The sequence below is a fragment of the Schistocerca gregaria genome, chromosome 7 (assembly GCF_023897955.1).
Source record: "Schistocerca gregaria isolate iqSchGreg1 chromosome 7, iqSchGreg1.2, whole genome shotgun sequence".
NCBI classification, from domain to species: domain Eukaryota; kingdom Metazoa; phylum Arthropoda; class Insecta; order Orthoptera; family Acrididae; genus Schistocerca; species Schistocerca gregaria.
The window spans coordinates 108558215-108578566 of record NC_064926.1 but is presented as its reverse complement, the minus strand read 5'-3'; the positions used below and the strand labels follow the sequence as shown (position 1 = coordinate 108578566).

Genomic DNA, 20352 nt, shown 5'->3' with positions numbered 1-20352 from the left:
CTCACACGAAGTATTTCATTGGCTTCCCACGAGTACGTAATGCACAGCGTGGCTGTTGCTAGGAAGCGGCCTTAGATGCCGTTTGCTAATATCTGCTTTCTTTTGCGTCAATGTGGAAATTATCCTATTACTAAATACAGTTGTGCTGGTTACAGTTCAAACTGGATACGACGGAAGAGCGCGGGATGCGTTTCCTACGCCACATCTGACATTGCGCCTTAAATATTGTAAGACTGACATAATTCCGTCCTACCGAAAAAAGAAACAGATTTCGCAGTCAGGTTCTTGAGATAATGCTAGAGACGGAAGTCACTGGGGCTGTTGTCTCACACGTCAGATTGGCCGAGCGGTCTAAGGCGCCAGATTTAAGCTCTGGTTCCCGAAAGGGAGCGTGGGTTCGAACCCCACATCTGACAATGCATTTTAATCATTCAGAAACTAACCTACTCCATTCATGTTGTAGAACAAGTAAATTACGCAGAAACACGCCATGGAGGTTTTGCTAGGGAAGACAGTGGCAGCAGTGCTGGCGTCTCACGTCCCATAGGCTGAGCAGTCAAAAAGAAATAGCGGAACATACTTTTCCTGTGTCGAGTTTTAGCTCTTCTCACGGACGTTTCCGTGGTCGTTGTGTTGTGGCTCTGGGCTCGAAGCGACAGGCGAAAATGAGTCAACAGTGACACGTACGTGGTTCAATGAATGGCAGGGCCTTAATAAAGATAGATGAAACGGCGGTTGGGGTAGTGGAGTCCTGAAGCGGCCGTATTGCGCGGGCAATAAGCTCACCAAGTTAGACTGTTATTATGCTAATAACGAGGGGGCTGTGGGTTCGATCCCACCAAGGGCTATTCCATTTTGTTTCCCTAAAAGGCAAATCCCAAGTGATCTGTACAAGGACTAAGGCGTCCGCCCGTCTGGCGACGTTCTCGCCAACTTGTATGCCACGCCAAAGACACGGGTCCATGCCCGATCACCGAAATTCGAAAGCGTTGGGCGTGGTTAGTACTCAGGTGGGTGACCAGCTAGGAAGTCCGCGAGCTATTGGTTTCTTCAGTTTTGCCTTTTTCCTTAGTTTTTGAGTCTGCTGCGCGGAAATCCTGCGGTCCAGCACGCTGACACCTCTCTTGCTTCTCGGTACGCACAGGGGCGAACCTGCGGCCACTGTCAAATGAAAGAGTCCGTTGTGTGTTTGTCGATTTGGCGTCTCCCAGTCGTTTCTAGCGCCAGTCCTCTACATATACGGCCATTTGCAAGCGTCAGCTTTCGCGTCAGCCGAGCAAAGTCGAGACAAGTCGACACATAAGGACACACGATGCTGTGAATCGTAATCCGCACTAGCCTTCGCGGAGCGAGACGAGGGGTGGAGGAAAACCATTCGTACCACAACTGTTCGGAAATTCGAAGATCAAGTAGCGTTGAACACACTCTCCTGAGTAAAGGAGACAACTTCCGTGTGGTGTCCGGGTTTCGAACCCGGATCAGCTACTTGGGAAGCAACCACGCTGACCGACACACCACCACTGCCTTCCCCTACAAGCTGTTTGCGCCGTGATGTGTCGCCTTCCCTCCTGGCGCCAGAGGACGAAGGCTATCTCGCTGTAGGCGCTCAACGCCGAGTGGAAGGCGAACACATCTGAACCCGTTTTCCTGGTGCTGCTAGGGCGATATACTGTGACTAGGCGCAGAACTGACTTCCACTGAAGAAATCTGCCCTTTAATGCACATCAGGGCCAACACGAAATTTCTAATATGAAGTACTCACTGACGATCCAAAGACGTTTCAGTACGTATGCGTCGGTACCGCCGGGGCAGTGCCTAAGTATTGTAAAGTGAAGGTGACAGTTCGATCCTCACACGAAGTATTTCATTGGCTTCCCACGAGTACCTAATGCACAGCGTGGCTGTTGCTAGGAAACGGCCTTAGATGCCGTTTGCTAATATCTGCTTTCTTTTGCGTCAATGTGGAAATTATCCTATTACTAAATACAGTTGTGCTGGTTACAGTTCAAACTGGATACGACGGAAGAGCGCGGGATGCGTTTCCTACGCCACATCTGACATTGCGCCTTAAATATTGTAAGACTGACATAATTCCGTCCTACCGAAAAAAGAAACAGATTTCGCAGTCAGGTTCTTGAGATAATGCTAGAGACGGAAGTCACTGGGGCTGTTGTCTCACACGTCAGATTGGCCGAGCGGTCTAAGGCGCCAGATTTAAGCTCTGGTTCCCGAAAGGGAGCGTGGGTTCGAACCCCACATCTGACAATGCATTTTAATCATTCAGAAACTAACCTACTCCATTCATGTTGTAGAACAAGTAAATTACGCAGAAACACGCCATGGAGGTTTTGCTAGGGAAGACAGTGGCAGCAGTGCTGGCGTCTCACGTCCCATAGGCTGAGCAGTCAAAAAGAAATAGCGGAACATACTTTTCCTGTGTCGAGTTTTAGCTCTTCTCACGGACGTTTCCGTGGTCGTTGTGTTGTGGCTCTGGGCTCGAAGCGACAGGCGAAAATGAGTCAACAGTGACACGTACGTGGTTCAATGAATGGCAGGGCCTTAATAAAGATAGATGAAACGGCGGTTGGGGTAGTGGAGTCCTGAAGCGGCCGTATTGCGCGGGCAATAAGCTCACCAAGTTAGACTGTTATTATGCTAATAACGAGGGGGCTGTGGGTTCGATCCCACCAAGGGCTATTCCATTTTGTTTCCCTAAAAGGCAAATCCCAAGTGATCTGTACAAGGACTAAGGCGTCCGCCCGTCTGGCGACGTTCTCGCCAACTTGTATGCCACGCCAAAGACACGGGTCCATGCCCGATCACCGAAATTCGACAGCGTTGGGCGTGGTTAGTACTCAGGTGGGTGACCAGCTAGGAAGTCCGCGAGCTATTGGTTTCTTCAGTTTTGCCTTTTTCCTTAGTTTTTGAGTCTGCTGCGCGGAAATCCTGCGGTCCAGCACGCTGACACCTCTCTTGCTTCTCGGTACGCACAGGGGCGAACCTGCGGCCACTGTCAAATGAAAGAGTCCGTTGTGTGTTTGTCGATTTGGCGTCTCCCAGTCGTTTCTAGCGCCAGTCCTCTACATATACGGCCATTTGCAAGCGTCAGCTTTCGCGTCAGCCGAGCAAAGTCGAGACAAGTCGACACATGAGGACACACGATGCTGTGAATCGTAATCCGCACTAGCCTTCGCGGAGCGAGACGAGGGGTGGAGGAAAACCATTCGTACCACAACTGTTCGGAAATTCGAAGATCAAGTAGCGTTGAACACACTCTCCTGAGTAAAGGAGACAACTTCCGTGTGGTGTCCGGGTTTCGAACCCGGATCAGCTACTTGGGAAGCAACCACGCTGACCGACACACCACCACTGCCTTCCCCTACAAGCTGTTTGCGCCGTGATGTGTCGCCTTCCCTCCTGGCGCCAGAGGACGAAGGCTATCTCGCTGTAGGCGCTCAACGCCGAGTGGAAGGCGAACACATCTGAACCCGTTTTCCTGGTGCTGCTAGGGCGATATACTGTGACTAGGCGCAGAACTGACTTCCACTGAAGAAATCTGCCCTTTAATGCACATCAGGGCCAACACGAAATTTCTAATATGAAGTACTCACTGACGATCCAAAGACGTTTCAGTACGTATGCGTCGGTACCGCCGGGGCAGTGCCTAAGTATTGTAAAGTGAAGGTGACAGTTCGATCCTCACACGAAGTATTTCATTGGCTTCCCACGAGTACGTAATGCACAGCGTGGCTGTTGCTAGGAAACGGCCTTAGATGCCGTTTGCTAATATCTGCTTTCTTTTGCGTCAATGTGGAAATTATCCTATTACTAAATACAGTTGTGCTGGTTACAGTTCAAACTGGATACGACGGAAGAGCGCGGGATGCGTTTCCTACGCCACATCTGGCATTGCGCCTTAAATATTGTAAGACTGACATAATTCCGTCCTACCGAAAAAAGAAACAGATTTCGCAGTCAGGTTCTTGAGATAATGCTAGAGACGGAAGTCACTGGGGCTGTTATCTCACACGTCAGATTGGCCGAGCGGTCTAAGGCGCCAGATTTAAGCTCTGGTTCCCGAAAGGGAGCGTGGGTTCGAACCCCACATCTGACAATGGATTTTAATCATTCAGAAACTAACCTACTCCATTCATGTTGTAGAACAAGTAAATTACGCAGAAACACGCCATGGAGGTTTTGCTAGGGAAGACAGTGGCAGCAGTGCTGGCGTCTCACGTCCCATAGGCTGAGCAGTCAAAAAGAAATAGCGGAACATACTTTTCCTGTGTCGAGTTTTAGCTCTTCTCACGGACGTTTCCGTGGTCGTTGTGTTGTGGCTCTGGGCTCGAAGCGACAGGCGAAAATGAGTCAACAGTGACACGTACGTGGTTCAATGAATGGCAGGGCCTTAATAAAGATAGATGAAACGGCGGTTGGGGTAGTGGAGTCCTGAAGCGGCCGTATTGCGCGGGCAATAAGCTCACCAAGTTAGACTGTTATTATGCTAATAACGAGGGGGCTGTGGGTTCGATCCCACCAAGGGCTATTCCATTTTGTTTCCCTAAAAGGCAAATCCCAAGTGATCTGTACAAGGACTAAGGCGTCCGCCCGTCTGGCGACGTTCTCGCCAACTTGTATGCCACGCCAAAGACACGGGTCCATGCCCGATCACCGAAATTCGACAGCGTTGGGCGTGGTTAGTACTCAGGTGGGTGACCAGCTAGGAAGTCCGCGAGCTATTGGTTTCTTCAGTTTTGCCTTTTTCCTTAGTTTTTGAGTCTGCTGCGCGGAAATCCTGCGGTCCAGCACGCTGACACCTCTCTTGCTTCTCGGTACGCACAGGGGCGAACCTGCGGCCACTGTCAAATGAAAGAGTCCGTTGTGTGTTTGTCGATTTGGCGTCTCCCAGTCGTTTCTAGCGCCAGTCCTCTACATATACGGCCATTTGCAAGCGTCAGCTTTCGCGTCAGCCGAGCAAAGTCGAGACAAGTCGACACATAAGGACACACGATGCTGTGAATCGTAATCCGCACTAGCCTTCGCGGAGCGAGACGAGGGGTGGAGGAAAACCATTCGTACCACAACTGTTCGGAAATTCGAAGATCAAGTAGCGTTGAACACACTCTCCTGAGTAAAGGAGACAACTTCCGTGTGGTGTCCGGGTTTCGAACCCGGATCAGCTACTTGGGAAGCAACCACGCTGACCGACACACCACCACTGCCTTCCCCTACAAGCTGTTTGCGCCGTGATGTGTCGCCTTCCCTCCTGGCGCCAGAGGACGAAGGCTATCTCGCTGTAGGCGCTCAACGCCGAGTGGAAGGCGAACACATCTGAACCCGTTTTCCTGGTGCTGCTAGGGCGATATACTGTGACTAGGCGCAGAACTGACTTCCACTGAAGAAATCTGCCCTTTAATGCACATCAGGGCCAACACGAAATTTCTAATATGAAGTACTCACTGACGATCCAAAGACGTTTCAGTACGTATGCGTCGGTACCGCCGGGGCAGTGCCTAAGTATTGTAAAGTGAAGGTGACAGTTCGATCCTCACACGAAGTATTTCATTGGCTTCCCACGAGTACGTAATGCACAGCGTGGCTGTTGCTAGGAAACGGCCTTAGATGCCGTTTGCTAATATCTGCTTTCTTTTGCGTCAATGTGGAAATTATCCTATTACTAAATACAGTTGTGCTGGTTACAGTTCAAACTGGATACGACGGAAGAGCGCGGGATGCGTTTCCTACGCCACATCTGACATTGCGCCTTAAATATTGTAAGACTGACATAATTCCGTCCTACCGAAAAAAGAAACAGATTTCGCAGTCAGGTTCTTGAGATAATGCTAGAGACGGAAGTCACTGGGGCTGTTGTCTCACACGTCAGATTGGCCGAGCGGTCTAAGGCGCCAGATTTAAGCTCTGGTTCCCGAACGGGAGCGTGGGTTCGAACCCCACATCTGACAATGCATTTTAATCATTCAGAAACTAACCTACTCCATTCATGTTGTAGAACAAGTAAATTACGCAGAAACACGCCATGGAGGTTTTGCTAGGGAAGACAGTGGCAGCAGTGCTGGCGTCTCACGTCCCATAGGCTGAGCAGTCAAAAAGAAATAGCGGAACATACTTTTCCTGTGTCGAGTTTTAGCTCTTCTCACGGACGTTTCCGTGGTCGTTGTGTTGTGGCTCTGGGCTCGAAGCGACAGGCGAAAATGAGTCAACAGTGACACGTACGTGGTTCAATGAATGGCAGGGCCTTAATAAAGATAGATGAAACGGCGGTTGGGGTAGTGGAGTCCTGAAGCGGCCGTATTGCGCGGGCAATAAGCTCACCAAGTTAGACTGTTATTATGCTAATAACGAGGGGGCTGTGGGTTCGATCCCACCAAGGGCTATTCCATTTTGTTTCCCTAAAAGGCAAATCCCAAGTGATCTGTACAAGGACTAAGGCGTCCGCCCGTCTGGCGACGTTCTCGCCAACTTGTATGCCACGCCAAAGACACGGGTCCATGCCCGATCACCGAAATTCGACAGCGTTGGGCGTGGTTAGTACTCAGGTGGGTGACCAGCTAGGAAGTCCGCGAGCTATTGGTTTCTTTAGTTTTGCCTTTTTCCTTAGTTTTTGAGTCTGCTGCGCGGAAATCCTGCGGTCCAGCACGCTGACACCTCTCTTGCTTCTCGGTACGCACAGGGGCGAACCTGCGGCCACTGTCAAATGAAAGAGTCCGTTGTGTGTTTGTCGATTTGGCGTCTCCCAGTCGTTTCTAGCGCCAGTCCTCTACATATACGGCCATTTGCAAGCGTCAGCTTTCGCGTCAGCCGAGCAAAGTCGAGACAAGTCGACACATGAGGACACACGATGCTGTGAATCGTAATCCGCACTAGCCTTCGCGGAGCGAGACGAGGGGTGGAGGAAAACCATTCGTACCACAACTGTTCGGAAATTCGAAGATCAAGTAGCGTTGAACACACTCTCCTGAGTAAAGGAGACAACTTCCGTGTGGTGTCCTGGTTTCGAACCCGGATCAGCTACTTGGGAAGCAACCACGCTGACCGACACACCACCACTGCCTTCCCCTACAAGCTGTTTGCGCCGTGATGTGTCGCCTTCCCTCCTGGCGCCAGAGGACGAAGGCTATCTCGCTGTAGGCGCTCAACGCCGAGTGGAAGGCGAACACATCTGAACCCGTTTTCCTGGTGCTGCTAGGGCGATATACTGTGACTAGGCGCAGAACTGACTTCCACTGAAGAAATCTGCCCTTTAATGCACATCAGGACCAACACGAAATTTCTAATATGAAGTACTCACTGACGATCCAAAGACGTTTCAGTACGTATGCGTCGGTACCGCCGGGGCAGTGCCTAAGTATTGTAAAGTGAAGGTGACAGTTCGATCCTCACACGAAGTATTTCATTGGCTTCCCACGAGTACGTAATGCACAGCGTGGCTGTTGCTAGGAAACGGCCTTAGATGCCGTTTGCTAATATCTGCTTTCTTTTGCGTCAATGTGGAAATTATCCTATTACTAAATACAGTTGTGCTGGTTACAGTTCAAACTGGATACGACGGAAGAGCGCGGGATGCGTTTCCTACGCCACATCTGGCATTGCGCCTTAAATATTGTAAGACTGACATAATTCCGTCCTACCGAAAAAAAGAAACAGATTTCGCAGTCAGGTTCTTGAGATAATGCTAGAGACGGAAGTCACTGGGGCTGTTGTCTCACACGTCAGATTGGCCGAGCGGTCTAAGGCGCCAGATTTAAGCTCTGGTTCCCGAAAGGGAGTGTGGGTTCGAACCCCACATCTGACAATGCATTTTAATCATTCAGAAACTAACCTACTCCATTCATGTTGTAGAACAAGTAAATTACGCAGAAACACGCCATGGAGGTTTTGCTAGGGAAGACAGTGGCAGCAGTGCTGGCGTCTCACGTCCCATAGGCTGAGCAGTCAAAAAGAAATAGCGGAACATACTTTTCCTGTGTCGAGTTTTAGCTCTTCTCACGGACGTTTCCGTGGTCGTTGTGTTGTGGCTCTGGGCTCGAAGCGACAGGCGAAAATGAGTCAACAGTGACACGTACGTGGTTCAATGAATGGCAGGGCCTTAATAAAGATAGATGAAACGGCGGTTGGGGTAGTGGAGTCCTGAAGCGGCCGTATTGCGCGGGCAATAAGCTCACCAAGTTAGACTGTTATTATGCTAATAACGAGGGGGCTGTGGGTTCGATCCCACCAAGGGCTATTCCATTTTGTTTCCCTAAAAGGCAAATCCCAAGTGATCTGTACAAGGACTAAGGCGTCCGCCCGTCTGGCGACGTTCTCGCCAACTTGTATGCCACGCCAAAGACACGGGTCCATGCCCGATCACCGATATTCGACAGCGTTGGGCGTGGTTAGTACTCAGGTGGGTGACCAGCTAGGAAGTCCGCGAGCTATTGGTTTCTTCAGTTTTGCCTTTTTCCTTAGTTTTTGAGTCTGCTGCGCGGAAATCCTGCGGTCCAGCACGCTGACACCTCTCTTGCTTCTCGGTACGCACAGGGGCGAACCTGCGGCCACTGTCAAATGAAAGAGTCCGTTGTGTGTTTGTCGATTTGGCGTCTCCCAGTCGTTTCTAGCGCCAGTCCTCTACATATACGGCCATTTGCAAGCGTCAGCTTTCGCGTCAGCCGAGCAAAGTCGAGACAAGTCGACACATGAGGACACACGATGCTGTGAATCGTAATCCGCACTAGCCTTCGCGGAGCGAGACGAGGGGTGGAGGAAAACCATTCGTACCACAACTGTTCGGAAATTCGAAGATCAAGTAGCGTTGAACACACTCTCCTGAGTAAAGGAGACAACTTCCGTGTGGTGTCCGGGTTTCGAACCCGGATCAGCTACTTGGGAAGCAACCACGCTGACCGACACACCACCACTGCCTTCCCCTACAAGCTGTTTGCGCCGTGATGTGTCGCCTTCCCTCCTGGCGCCAGAGGACGAAGGCTATCTCGCTGTAGGCGCTCAACGCCGAGTGGAAGGCGAACACATCTGAACCCGTTTTCCTGGTGCTGCTAGGGCGATATACTGTGACTAGGCGCAGAACTGACTTCCACTGAAGAAATCTGCCCTTTAATGCACATCAGGACCAACACGAAATTTCTAATATGAAGTACTCACTGACGATCCAAAGACGTTTCAGTACGTATGCGTCGGTACCGCCGGGGCAGTGCCTAAGTATTGTAAAGTGAAGGTGACAGTTCGATCCTCACACGAAGTATTTCATTGGCTTCCCACGAGTACCTAATGCACAGCGTGGCTGTTGCTAGGAAACGGCCTTAGATGCCGTTTGCTAATATCTGCTTTCTTTTGCGTCAATGTGGAAATTATCCTATTACTAAATACAGTTGTGCTGGTTACAGTTCAAACTGGATACGACGGAAGAGCGCGGGATGCGTTTCCTACGCCACATCTGGCATTGCGCCTTAAATATTGTAAGACTGACATAATTCCGTCCTACCGAAAAAAGAAACAGATTTCGCAGTCAGGTTCTTGAGATAATGCTAGAGACGGAAGTCACTGGGGCTGTTGTCTCACACGTCAGATTGGCCGAGCGGTCTAAGGCACCAGATTTAAGCTCTGGTTCCCGAAAGGGAGCGTGGGTTCGAACCCCACATCTGACAATGCATTTTAATCATTCAGAAACTAACCTACTCCATTCATGTTGTAGAACAAGTAAATTACGCAGAAACACGCCATGGAGGTTTTGCTAGGGAAGACAGTGGCAGCAGTGCTGGCGTCTCACGTCCCATAGGCTGAGCAGTCAAAAAGAAATAGCGGAACATACTTTTCCTGTGTCGAGTTTTAGCTCTTCTCACGGACGTTTCCGTGGTCGTTGTGTTGTGGCTCTGGGCTCGAAGCGACAGGCGAAAATGAGTCAACAGTGACACGTACGTGGTTCAATGAATGGCAGGGCCTTAATAAAGATAGATGAAACGGCGGTTGGGGTAGTGGAGTCCTGAAGCGGCCGTATTGCGCGGGCAATAAGCTCACCAAGTTAGACTGTTATTATGCTAATAACGAGGGGGCTGTGGGTTCGATCCCACCAAGGGCTATTCCATTTTGTTTCCCTAAAAGGCAAATCCCAAGTGATCTGTACAAGGACTAAGGCGTCCGCCCGTCTGGCGACGTTCTCGCCAACTTGTATGCCACGCCAAAGACACGGGTCCATGCCCGATCACCGAAATTCGACAGCGTTGGGCGTGGTTAGTACTCAGGTGGGTGACCAGCTAGGAAGTCCGCGAGCTATTGGTTTCTTCAGTTTTGCCTTTTTCCTTAGTTTTTGAGTCTGCTGCGCGGAAATCCTGCGGTCCAGCACGCTGACACCTCTCTTGCTTCTCGGTACGCACAGGGGCGAACCTGCGGCCACTGTCAAATGAAAGAGTCCGTTGTGTGTTTGTCGATTTGGCGTCTCCCAGTCGTTTCTAGCGCCAGTCCTCTACATATACGGCCATTTGCAAGCGTCAGCTTTCGCGTCAGCCGAGCAAAGTCGAGACAAGTCGACACATGAGGACACACGATGCTGTGAATCGTAATCCGCACTAGCCTTCGCGGAGCGAGACGAGGGGTGGAGGAAAACCATTCGTACCACAACTGTTCGGAAATTCGAAGATCAAGTAGCGTTGAACACACTCTCCTGAGTAAAGGAGACAACTTCCGTGTGGTGTCCGGGTTTCGAACCCGGATCAGCTACTTGGGAAGCAACCACGCTGACCGACACACCACCACTGCCTTCCCCTACAAGCTGTTTGCGCCGTGATGTGTCGCCTTCCCTCCTGGCGCCAGAGGACGAAGGCTATCTCGCTGTAGGCGCTCAACGCCGAGTGGAAGGCGAACACATCTGAACCCGTTTTCCTGGTGCTGCTAGGGCGATATACTGTGACTAGGCGCAGAACTGACTTCCACTGAAGAAATCTGCCCTTTAATGCACATCAGGGCCAACACGAAATTTCTAATATGAAGTACTCACTGACGATCCAAAGACGTTTCAGTACGTATGCGTCGGTACCGCCGGGGCAGTGCCTAAGTATTGTAAAGTGAAGGTGACAGTTCGATCCTCACACGAAGTATTTCATTGGCTTCCCACGAGTACGTAATGCACAGCGTGGCTGTTGCTAGGAAACGGCCTTAGATGCCGTTTGCTAATATCTGCTTTCTTTTGCGTCAATGTGGAAATTATCCTATTACTAAATACAGTTGTGCTGGTTACAGTTCAAACTGGATACGACGGAAGAGCGCGGGATGCGTTTCCTACGCCACATCTGACATTGCGCCTTAAATATTGTAAGACTGACATAATTCCGTCCTACCGAAAAAAGAAACAGATTTCGCAGTCAGGTTCTTGAGATAATGCTAGAGACGGAAGTCACTGGGGCTGTTGTCTCACACGTCAGATTGGCCGAGCGGTCTAAGGCGCCAGATTTAAGCTCTGGTTCCCGAACGGGAGCGTGGGTTCGAACCCCACATCTGACAATGCATTTTAATCATTCAGAAACTAACCTACTCCATTCATGTTGTAGAACAAGTAAATTACGCAGAAACACGCCATGGAGGTTTTGCTAGGGAAGACAGTGGCAGCAGTGCTGGCGTCTCACGTCCCATAGGCTGAGCAGTCAAAAAGAAATAGCGGAACATACTTTTCCTGTGTCGAGTTTTAGCTCTTCTCACGGACGTTTCCGTGGTCGTTGTGTTGTGGCTCTGGGCTCGAAGCGACAGGCGAAAATGAGTCAACAGTGACACGTACGTGGTTCAATGAATGGCAGGGCCTTAATAAAGATAGATGAAACGGCGGTTGGGGTAGTGGAGTCCTGAAGCGGCCGTATTGCGCGGGCAATAAGCTCACCAAGTTAGACTGTTATTATGCTAATAACGAGGGGGCTGTGGGTTCGATCCCACCAAGGGCTATTCCATTTTGTTTCCCTAAAAGGCAAATCCCAAGTGATCTGTACAAGGACTAAGGCGTCCGCCCGTCTGGCGACGTTCTCGCCAACTTGTATGCCACGCCAAAGACACGGGTCCATGCCCGATCACCGAAATTCGACAGCGTTGGGCGTGGTTAGTACTCAGGTGGGTGACCAGCTAGGAAGTCCGCGAGCTATTGGTTTCTTTAGTTTTGCCTTTTTCCTTAGTTTTTGAGTCTGCTGCGCGGAAATCCTGCGGTCCAGCACGCTGACACCTCTCTTGCTTCTCGGTACGCACAGGGGCGAACCTGCGGCCACTGTCAAATGAAAGAGTCCGTTGTGTGTTTGTCGATTTGGCGTCTCCCAGTCGTTTCTAGCGCCAGTCCTCTACATATACGGCCATTTGCAAGCGTCAGCTTTCGCGTCAGCCGAGCAAAGTCGAGACAAGTCGACACATGAGGACACACGATGCTGTGAATCGTAATCCGCACTAGCCTTCGCGGAGCGAGACGAGGGGTGGAGGAAAACCATTCGTACCACAACTGTTCGGAAATTCGAAGATCAAGTAGCGTTGAACACACTCTCCTGAGTAAAGGAGACAACTTCCGTGTGGTGTCCTGGTTTCGAACCCGGATCAGCTACTTGGGAAGCAACCACGCTGACCGACACACCACCACTGCCTTCCCCTACAAGCTGTTTGCGCCGTGATGTGTCGCCTTCCCTCCTGGCGCCAGAGGACGAAGGCTATCTCGCTGTAGGCGCTCAACGCCGAGTGGAAGGCGAACACATCTGAACCCGTTTTCCTGGTGCTGCTAGGGCGATATACTGTGACTAGGCGCAGAACTGACTTCCACTGAAGAAATCTGCCCTTTAATGCACATCAGGACCAACACGAAATTTCTAATATGAAGTACTCACTGACGATCCAAAGACGTTTCAGTACGTATGCGTCGGTACCGCCGGGGCAGTGCCTAAGTATTGTAAAGTGAAGGTGACAGTTCGATCCTCACACGAAGTATTTCATTGGCTTCCCACGAGTACGTAATGCACAGCGTGGCTGTTGCTAGGAAACGGCCTTAGATGCCGTTTGCTAATATCTGCTTTCTTTTGCGTCAATGTGGAAATTATCCTATTACTAAATACAGTTGTGCTGGTTACAGTTCAAACTGGATACGACGGAAGAGCGCGGGATGCGTTTCCTACGCCACATCTGGCATTGCGCCTTAAATATTGTAAGACTGACATAATTCCGTCCTACCGAAAAAAAGAAACAGATTTCGCAGTCAGGTTCTTGAGATAATGCTAGAGACGGAAGTCACTGGGGCTGTTGTCTCACACGTCAGATTGGCCGAGCGGTCTAAGGCGCCAGATTTAAGCTCTGGTTCCCGAAAGGGAGTGTGGGTTCGAACCCCACATCTGACAATGCATTTTAATCATTCAGAAACTAACCTACTCCATTCATGTTGTAGAACAAGTAAATTACGCAGAAACACGCCATGGAGGTTTTGCTAGGGAAGACAGTGGCAGCAGTGCTGGCGTCTCACGTCCCATAGGCTGAGCAGTCAAAAAGAAATAGCGGAACATACTTTTCCTGTGTCGAGTTTTAGCTCTTCTCACGGACGTTTCCGTGGTCGTTGTGTTGTGGCTCTGGGCTCGAAGCGACAGGCGAAAATGAGTCAACAGTGACACGTACGTGGTTCAATGAATGGCAGGGCCTTAATAAAGATAGATGAAACGGCGGTTGGGGTAGTGGAGTCCTGAAGCGGCCGTATTGCGCGGGCAATAAGCTCACCAAGTTAGACTGTTATTATGCTAATAACGAGGGGGCTGTGGGTTCGATCCCACCAAGGGCTATTCCATTTTGTTTCCCTAAAAGGCAAATCCCAAGTGATCTGTACAAGGACTAAGGCGTCCGCCCGTCTGGCGACGTTCTCGCCAACTTGTATGCCACGCCAAAGACACGGGTCCATGCCCGATCACCGATATTCGACAGCGTTGGGCGTGGTTAGTACTCAGGTGGGTGACCAGCTAGGAAGTCCGCGAGCTATTGGTTTCTTCAGTTTTGCCTTTTTCCTTAGTTTTTGAGTCTGCTGCGCGGAAATCCTGCGGTCCAGCACGCTGACACCTCTCTTGCTTCTCGGTACGCACAGGGGCGAACCTGCGGCCACTGTCAAATGAAAGAGTCCGTTGTGTGTTTGTCGATTTGGCGTCTCCCAGTCGTTTCTAGCGCCAGTCCTCTACATATACGGCCATTTGCAAGCGTCAGCTTTCGCGTCAGCCGAGCAAAGTCGAGACAAGTCGACACATGAGGACACACGATGCTGTGAATCGTAATCCGCACTAGCCTTCGCGGAGCGAGACGAGGGGTGGAGGAAAACCATTCGTACCACAACTGTTCGGAAATTCGAAGATCAAGTAGCGTTGAACACACTCTCCTGAGTAAAGGAGACAACTTCCGTGTGGTGTCCGGGTTTCGAACCCGGATCAGCTACTTGGGAAGCAACCACGCTGACCGACACACCACCACTGCCTTCCCCTACAAGCTGTTTGCGCCGTGATGTGTCGCCTTCCCTCCTGGCGCCAGAGGACGAAGGCTATCTCGCTGTAGGCGCTCAACGCCGAGTGGAAGGCGAACACATCTGAACCCGTTTTCCTGGTGCTGCTAGGGCGATATACTGTGACTAGGCGCAGAACTGACTTCCACTGAAGAAATCTGCCCTTTAATGCACATCAGGACCAACACGAAATTTCTAATATGAAGTACTCACTGACGATCCAAAGACGTTTCAGTACGTATGCGTCGGTACCGCCGGGGCAGTGCCTAAGTATTGTAAAGTGAAGGTGACAGTTCGATCCTCACACGAAGTATTTCATTGGCTTCCCACGAGTACCTAATGCACAGCGTGGCTGTTGCTAGGAAACGGCCTTAGATGCCGTTTGCTAATATCTGCTTTCTTTTGCGTCAATGTGGAAATTATCCTATTACTAAATACAATTGTGCTGGTTACAGTTCAAACTGGATACGACGGAAGAGCGCGGGATGCGTTTCCTACGCCACATCTGGCATTGCGCCTTAAATATTGTAAGACTGACATAATTCCGTCCTACCGAAAAAAGAAACAGATTTCGCAGTCAGGTTCTTGAGATAATGCTAGAGACGGAAGTCACTGGGGCTGTTGTCTCACACGTCAGATTGGCCGAGCGGTCTAAGGCACCAGATTTAAGCTCTGGTTCCCGAAAGGGAGCGTGGGTTCGAACCCCACATCTGACAATGCATTTTAATCATTCAGAAACTAACCTACTCCATTCATGTTGTAGAACAAGTAAATTACGCAGAAACACGCCATGGAGGTTTTGCTAGGGAAGACAGTGGCAGCAGTGCTGGCGTCTCACGTCCCATAGGCTGAGCAGTCAAAAAGAAATAGCGGAACATACTTTTCCTGTGTCGAGTTTTAGCTCTTCTCACGGACGTTTCCGTGGTCGTTGTGTTGTGGCTCTGGGCTCGAAGCGACAGGCGAAAATGAGTCAACAGTGACACGTACGTGGTTCAATGAATGGCAGGGCCTTAATAAAGATAGATGAAACGGCGGTTGGGGTAGTGGAGTCCTGAAGCGGCCGTATTGCGCGGGCAATAAGCTCACCAAGTTAGACTGTTATTATGCTAATAACGAGGGGGCTGTGGGTTCGATCCCACCAAGGGCTATTCCATTTTGTTTCCCTAAAAGGCAAATCCCAAGTGATCTGTACAAGGACTAAGGCGTCCGCCCGTCTGGCGACGTTCTCGCCAACTTGTATGCCACGCCAAAGACACGGGTCCATGCCCGATCACCGAAATTCGACAGCGTTGGGCGTGGTTAGTACTCAGGTGGGTGACCAGCTAGGAAGTCCGCGAGCTATTGGTTTCTTCAGTTTTGCCTTTTTCCTTAGTTTTTGAGTCTGCTGCGCGGAAATCCTGCGGTCCAGCACGCTGACACCTCTCTTGCTTCTCGGTACGCACAGGGGCGAACCTGCGGCCACTGTCAAATGAAAGAGTCCGTTGTGTGTTTGTCGATTTGGCGTCTCCCAGTCGTTTCTAGCGCCAGTCCTCTACATATACGGCCATTTGCAAGCGTCAGCTTTCGCGTCAGCCGAGCAAAGTCGAGACAAGTCGACACATGAGGACACACGATGCTGTGAATCGTAATCCGCACTAGCCTTCGCGGAGCGAGACGAGGGGTGGAGGAAAACCATTCGTACCACAACTGTTCGGAAATTCGAAGATCAAGTAGCGTTGAACACACTCTCCTGAGTAAAGGAGACAACTTCCGTGTGGTGTCCGGGTTTCGAACCCGGATCAGCTACTTGGGAAGCAACCACGCTGACCGACACACCACCACTGCCTTCCCCTACAAGCTGTTTGCGCCGTGATGTGTCGCCTTCCCTCCTGGCGCCAGAGGACGAAGGCTATCTCGCTGTAGGCGCTCAACGCCGAGTGGAAGGCGAACACATCTGAACCCGTTTTCCTGGTGCTGCTAGGGCGATATACTGTGACTAGGCGCAGAACTGACTTCCACTGAAGAAATCTGCCCTTTAATGCACATCAGGACCAACACGAAATTTCTAATATGAAGTACTCACTGACGATCCAAAGACGTTTCAGTACGTATGCGTCGGTACCGCCGGGGCAGTGCCTAAGTATTGTAAAGTGAAGGTGACAGTTCGATCCTCACACGAAGTATTTCATTGGCTTCCCACGAGTACCTAATGCACAGCGTGGCTGTTGCTAGGAAACGGCCTTAGATGCCGTTTGCTAATATCTGCTTTCTTTTGCGTCAATGTGGAAATTATCCTATTACTAAATACAGTTGTGCTGGTTACAGTTCAAACTGGATACGACGGAAGAGCGCGGGATGCGTTTCCTACGCCACATCTGGCATTGCGCCTTAAATATTGTAAGACTGACATAATTCCGTCCTACCGAAAAAAGAAACAGATTTCGCAGTCAGGTTCTTGAGATAATGCTAGAGACGGAAGTCACTGGGGCTGTTGTCTCACACGTCAGATTGGCCGAGCGGTCTAAGGCGCCAGATTTAAGCTCTGGTTCCCGAAAGGGAGCGTGGGTTCGAACCCCACATCTGACAACGCATTTTAATCATTCAGAAACTAACCTACTCCATTCATGTTGTAGAACAAGTAAATTACGCAGAAACACGCCATGGAGGTTTTGCTAGGGAAGACAGTGGCAGCAGTGCTGGCGTCTCACGTCCCATAGGCTGAGCAGTCAAAAAGAAATAGCGGAACATACTTTTCCTGTGTCGAGTTTTAGCTCTTCTCACGGACGTTTCCGTGGTCGTTGTGTTGTGGCTCTGGGCTCGAAGCGACAGGCGAAAATGAGTCAACAGTGACACGTACGTGGTTCAATGAATGGCAGGGCCTTAATAAAGATAGATGAAACGGCGGTTGGGGTAGTGGAGTCCTGAAGCGGCCGTATTGCGCGGGCAATAAGCTCACCAAGTTAGACTGTTATTATGCTAATAACGAGGGGGCTGTGGGTTCGATCCCACCAAGGGCTATTCCATTTTGTTTCCCTAAAAGGCAAATCCCAAGTGATCTGTACAAGGACTAAGGCGTCCGCCCGTCTGGCGACGTTCTCGCCAACTTGTATGCCACGCCAAAGACACGGGTCCATGCCCGATCACCGAAATTCGACAGCGTTGGGCGTGGTTAGTACTCAGGTGGGTGACCAGCTAGGAAGTCCGCGAGCTATTGGTTTCTTCAGTTTTGCCTTTTTCCTTAGTTTTTGAGTCTGCTGCGCGGAAATCCTGCGGTCCAGCACGCTGACACCTCTCTTGCTTCTCGGTACGCACAGGGGCGAACCTGCGGCCACTGTCAAATGAAAGAGTCCGTTGTGTGTTTGTCGATTTGGCGTCTCCCAGTCGTTTCTAGCGCCAGTCCTCTACATATACGGCCATTTGCAAGCGTCAGCTTTCGCGTCAGCCGAGCAAAGTCGAGACAAGTCGACACATGAGGACACACGATGCTGTGAATCGTAATCCGCACTAGCCTTCGCGGAGCGAGACGAGGGGTGGAGGAAAACCATTCGTACCACAACTGTTCGGAAATTCGAAGATCAAGTAGCGTTGAACACACTCTCCTGAGTAAAGGAGACAACTTCCGTGTGGTGTCCGGGTTTCGAACCCGGATCAGCTACTTGGGAAGCAACCACGCTGACCGACACACCACCACTGCCTTCCCCTACAAGCTGTTTGCGCCGTGATGTGTCGCCTTCCCTCCTGGCGCCAGAGGACGAAGGCTATCTCGCTGTAGGCGCTCAACGCCGAGTGGAAGGCGAACACATCTGAACCCGTTTTCCTGGTGCTGCTAGGGCGATATACTGTGACTAGGCGCAGAACTGACTTCCACTGAAGAAATCTGCCCTTTAATGCACATCAGGACCAACACGAAATTTCTAATATGAAGTACTCACTGACGATCCAAAGACGTTTCAGTACGTATGCGTCGGTACCGCCGGGGCAGTGCCTAAGTATTGTAAAGTGAAGGTGACAGTTCGATCCTCACACGAAGTATTTCATTGGCTTCCCACGAGTACCTAATGCACAGCGTGGCTGTTGCTAGGAAACGGCCTTAGATGCCGTTTGCTAATATCTGCTTTCTTTTGCGTCAATGTGGAAATTATCCTATTACTAAATACAGTTGTGCTGGTTACAGTTCAAACTGGATACGACGGAAGAGCGCGGGATGCGTTTCCTACGCCACATCTGGCATTGCGCCTTAAATATTGTAAGACTGACATAATTCCGTCCTACCGAAAAAAGAAACAGATTTCGCAGTCAGGTTCTTGAGATAATGCTAGAGACGGAAGTCACTGGGGCTGTTGTCTCACACGTCAGATTGGCCGAGCGGTCTAAGGCGCCAGATTTAAGCTCTGGTTCCCGAAAGGGAGCGTGGGTTCGTACCCCACATCTGACAACGCATTTTAATCATTCAGAAACTAACCTACTCCATTCATGTTGTAGAACAAGTAAATTACGCAGAAACACGCCATGGAGGTTTTGCTAGGGAAGACAGTGGCAGCAGTGCTGGCGTCTCACGTCCCATAGGCTGAGCAGTCAAAAAGAAATAGCGGAACATACTTTTCCTGTGTCGAGTTTTAGCTCTTCTCACGGACGTTTCCGTGGTCGTTGTGTTGTGGCTCTGGGCTCGAAGCGACAGGCGAAAATGAGTCAACAGTGACACGTACGTGGTTCAATGAATGGCAGGGCCTTAATAAAGATAGATGAAACGGCGGTTGGGGTAGTGGAGTCCTGAAGCGGCCGTATTGCGCGGGCAATAAGCTCACCAAGTTAGACTGTTATTATGCTAATAACGAGGGGGCTGTGGGTTCGATCCCACCAAGGGCTATTCCATTTTGTTTCCCTAAAAGGCAAATCCCAAGTGATCTGTACAAGGACTAAGGCGTCCGCCCGTCTGGCGACGTTCTCGCCAACTTGTATGCCACGCCAAAGACACGGGTCCATGCCCGATCACCGAAATTCGACAGCGTTGGGCGTGGTTAGTACTCAGGTGGGTGACCAGCTAGGAAGTCCGCGAGCTATTGGTTTCTTCAGTTTTGCCTTTTTCCTTAGTTTTTGAGTCTGCTGCGCGGAAATCCTGCGGTCCAGCACGCTGACACCTCTCTTGCTTCTCGGTACGCACAGGGGCGAACCTGCGGCCACTGTCAAATGAAAGAGTCCGTTGTGTGTTTGTCGATTTGGCGTCTCCCAGTCGTTTCTAGCGCCAGTCCTCTACATATACGGCCATTTGCAAGCGTCAGCTTTCGCGTCAGCCGAGCAAAGTCGAGACAAGTCGACACATGAGGACACACGATGCTGTGAATCGTAATCCGCACTAGCCTTCGCGGAGCGAGACGAGGGGTGGAGGAAAACCATTCGTACCACAACTGTTCGGAAATTCGAAGATCAAGTAGCGTTGAACACACTCTCCTGAGTAAAGGAGACAACTTCCGTGTGGTGTCCGGGTTTCGAACCCGGATCAGCTACTTGGGAAGCAACCACGCTGACCGACACACCACCACTGCCTTCCCCTACAAGCTGTTTGCGCCGTGATGTGTCGCCTTCCCTCCTGGCGCCAGAGGACGAAGGCTATCTCGCTGTAGGCGCTCAACGCCGAGTGGAAGGCGAACACACCTGAACCCGTTTTCCTGGTGCTGCTAGGGCGATATACTGTGACTAGGCGCAGAACTGACTTCCACTGAAGAAATCTGCCCTTTAATGCACATAAGGACCAACACGAAATTTCTAATATGAAGTACTCACTGACGATCCAAAGACGTTTCAGTACGTATGCGTCGGTACCGCCGGGGCAGTGCCTAAGTATTGTAAAGTGAAGGTGACAGTTCGATCCTCACACGAAG

General features: G+C 50.6%; 11 non-coding genes across 11 annotated transcripts; all 11 read left to right on the top strand.

Moving 5' to 3' along the window:
- The first annotated feature begins 332 nt into the window (after positions 1 to 332).
- On the top strand, positions 333 to 416 carry Trnal-uaa (transfer RNA leucine (anticodon UAA)). The gene has a single exon. It is a non-coding gene; the product is annotated as a tRNA-Leu (tRNA).
- Positions 417 to 2181: 1765 nt separating this feature from the next.
- On the top strand, positions 2182 to 2265 carry Trnal-uaa (transfer RNA leucine (anticodon UAA)). The gene has a single exon. It is a non-coding gene; the product is annotated as a tRNA-Leu (tRNA).
- Positions 2266 to 4030: 1765 nt separating this feature from the next.
- On the top strand, positions 4031 to 4114 carry Trnal-uaa (transfer RNA leucine (anticodon UAA)). Its single transcript has one exon. It is a non-coding gene; the product is annotated as a tRNA-Leu (tRNA).
- A 1765-nt stretch (positions 4115 to 5879) lies between these two features.
- Positions 5880 to 5963, top strand: Trnal-uaa (transfer RNA leucine (anticodon UAA)). Its single transcript has one exon. It is a non-coding gene; the product is annotated as a tRNA-Leu (tRNA).
- Positions 5964 to 7729: 1766 nt separating this feature from the next.
- Trnal-uaa (transfer RNA leucine (anticodon UAA)) lies at positions 7730 to 7813 on the top strand. Its single transcript has one exon. It is a non-coding gene; the product is annotated as a tRNA-Leu (tRNA).
- A 1765-nt stretch (positions 7814 to 9578) lies between these two features.
- On the top strand, positions 9579 to 9662 carry Trnal-uaa (transfer RNA leucine (anticodon UAA)). Its single transcript has one exon. It is a non-coding gene; the product is annotated as a tRNA-Leu (tRNA).
- Positions 9663 to 11427: 1765 nt separating this feature from the next.
- On the top strand, positions 11428 to 11511 carry Trnal-uaa (transfer RNA leucine (anticodon UAA)). Its single transcript has one exon. It is a non-coding gene; the product is annotated as a tRNA-Leu (tRNA).
- A 1766-nt stretch (positions 11512 to 13277) lies between these two features.
- Trnal-uaa (transfer RNA leucine (anticodon UAA)) lies at positions 13278 to 13361 on the top strand. Its single transcript has one exon. It is a non-coding gene; the product is annotated as a tRNA-Leu (tRNA).
- A 1765-nt stretch (positions 13362 to 15126) lies between these two features.
- Trnal-uaa (transfer RNA leucine (anticodon UAA)) lies at positions 15127 to 15210 on the top strand. The gene has a single exon. It is a non-coding gene; the product is annotated as a tRNA-Leu (tRNA).
- Positions 15211 to 16975: 1765 nt separating this feature from the next.
- Trnal-uaa (transfer RNA leucine (anticodon UAA)) lies at positions 16976 to 17059 on the top strand. The gene has a single exon. It is a non-coding gene; the product is annotated as a tRNA-Leu (tRNA).
- A 1765-nt stretch (positions 17060 to 18824) lies between these two features.
- Positions 18825 to 18908, top strand: Trnal-uaa (transfer RNA leucine (anticodon UAA)). Its single transcript has one exon. It is a non-coding gene; the product is annotated as a tRNA-Leu (tRNA).
- The last annotated feature ends 1444 nt before the right edge of the window (positions 18909 to 20352 follow it).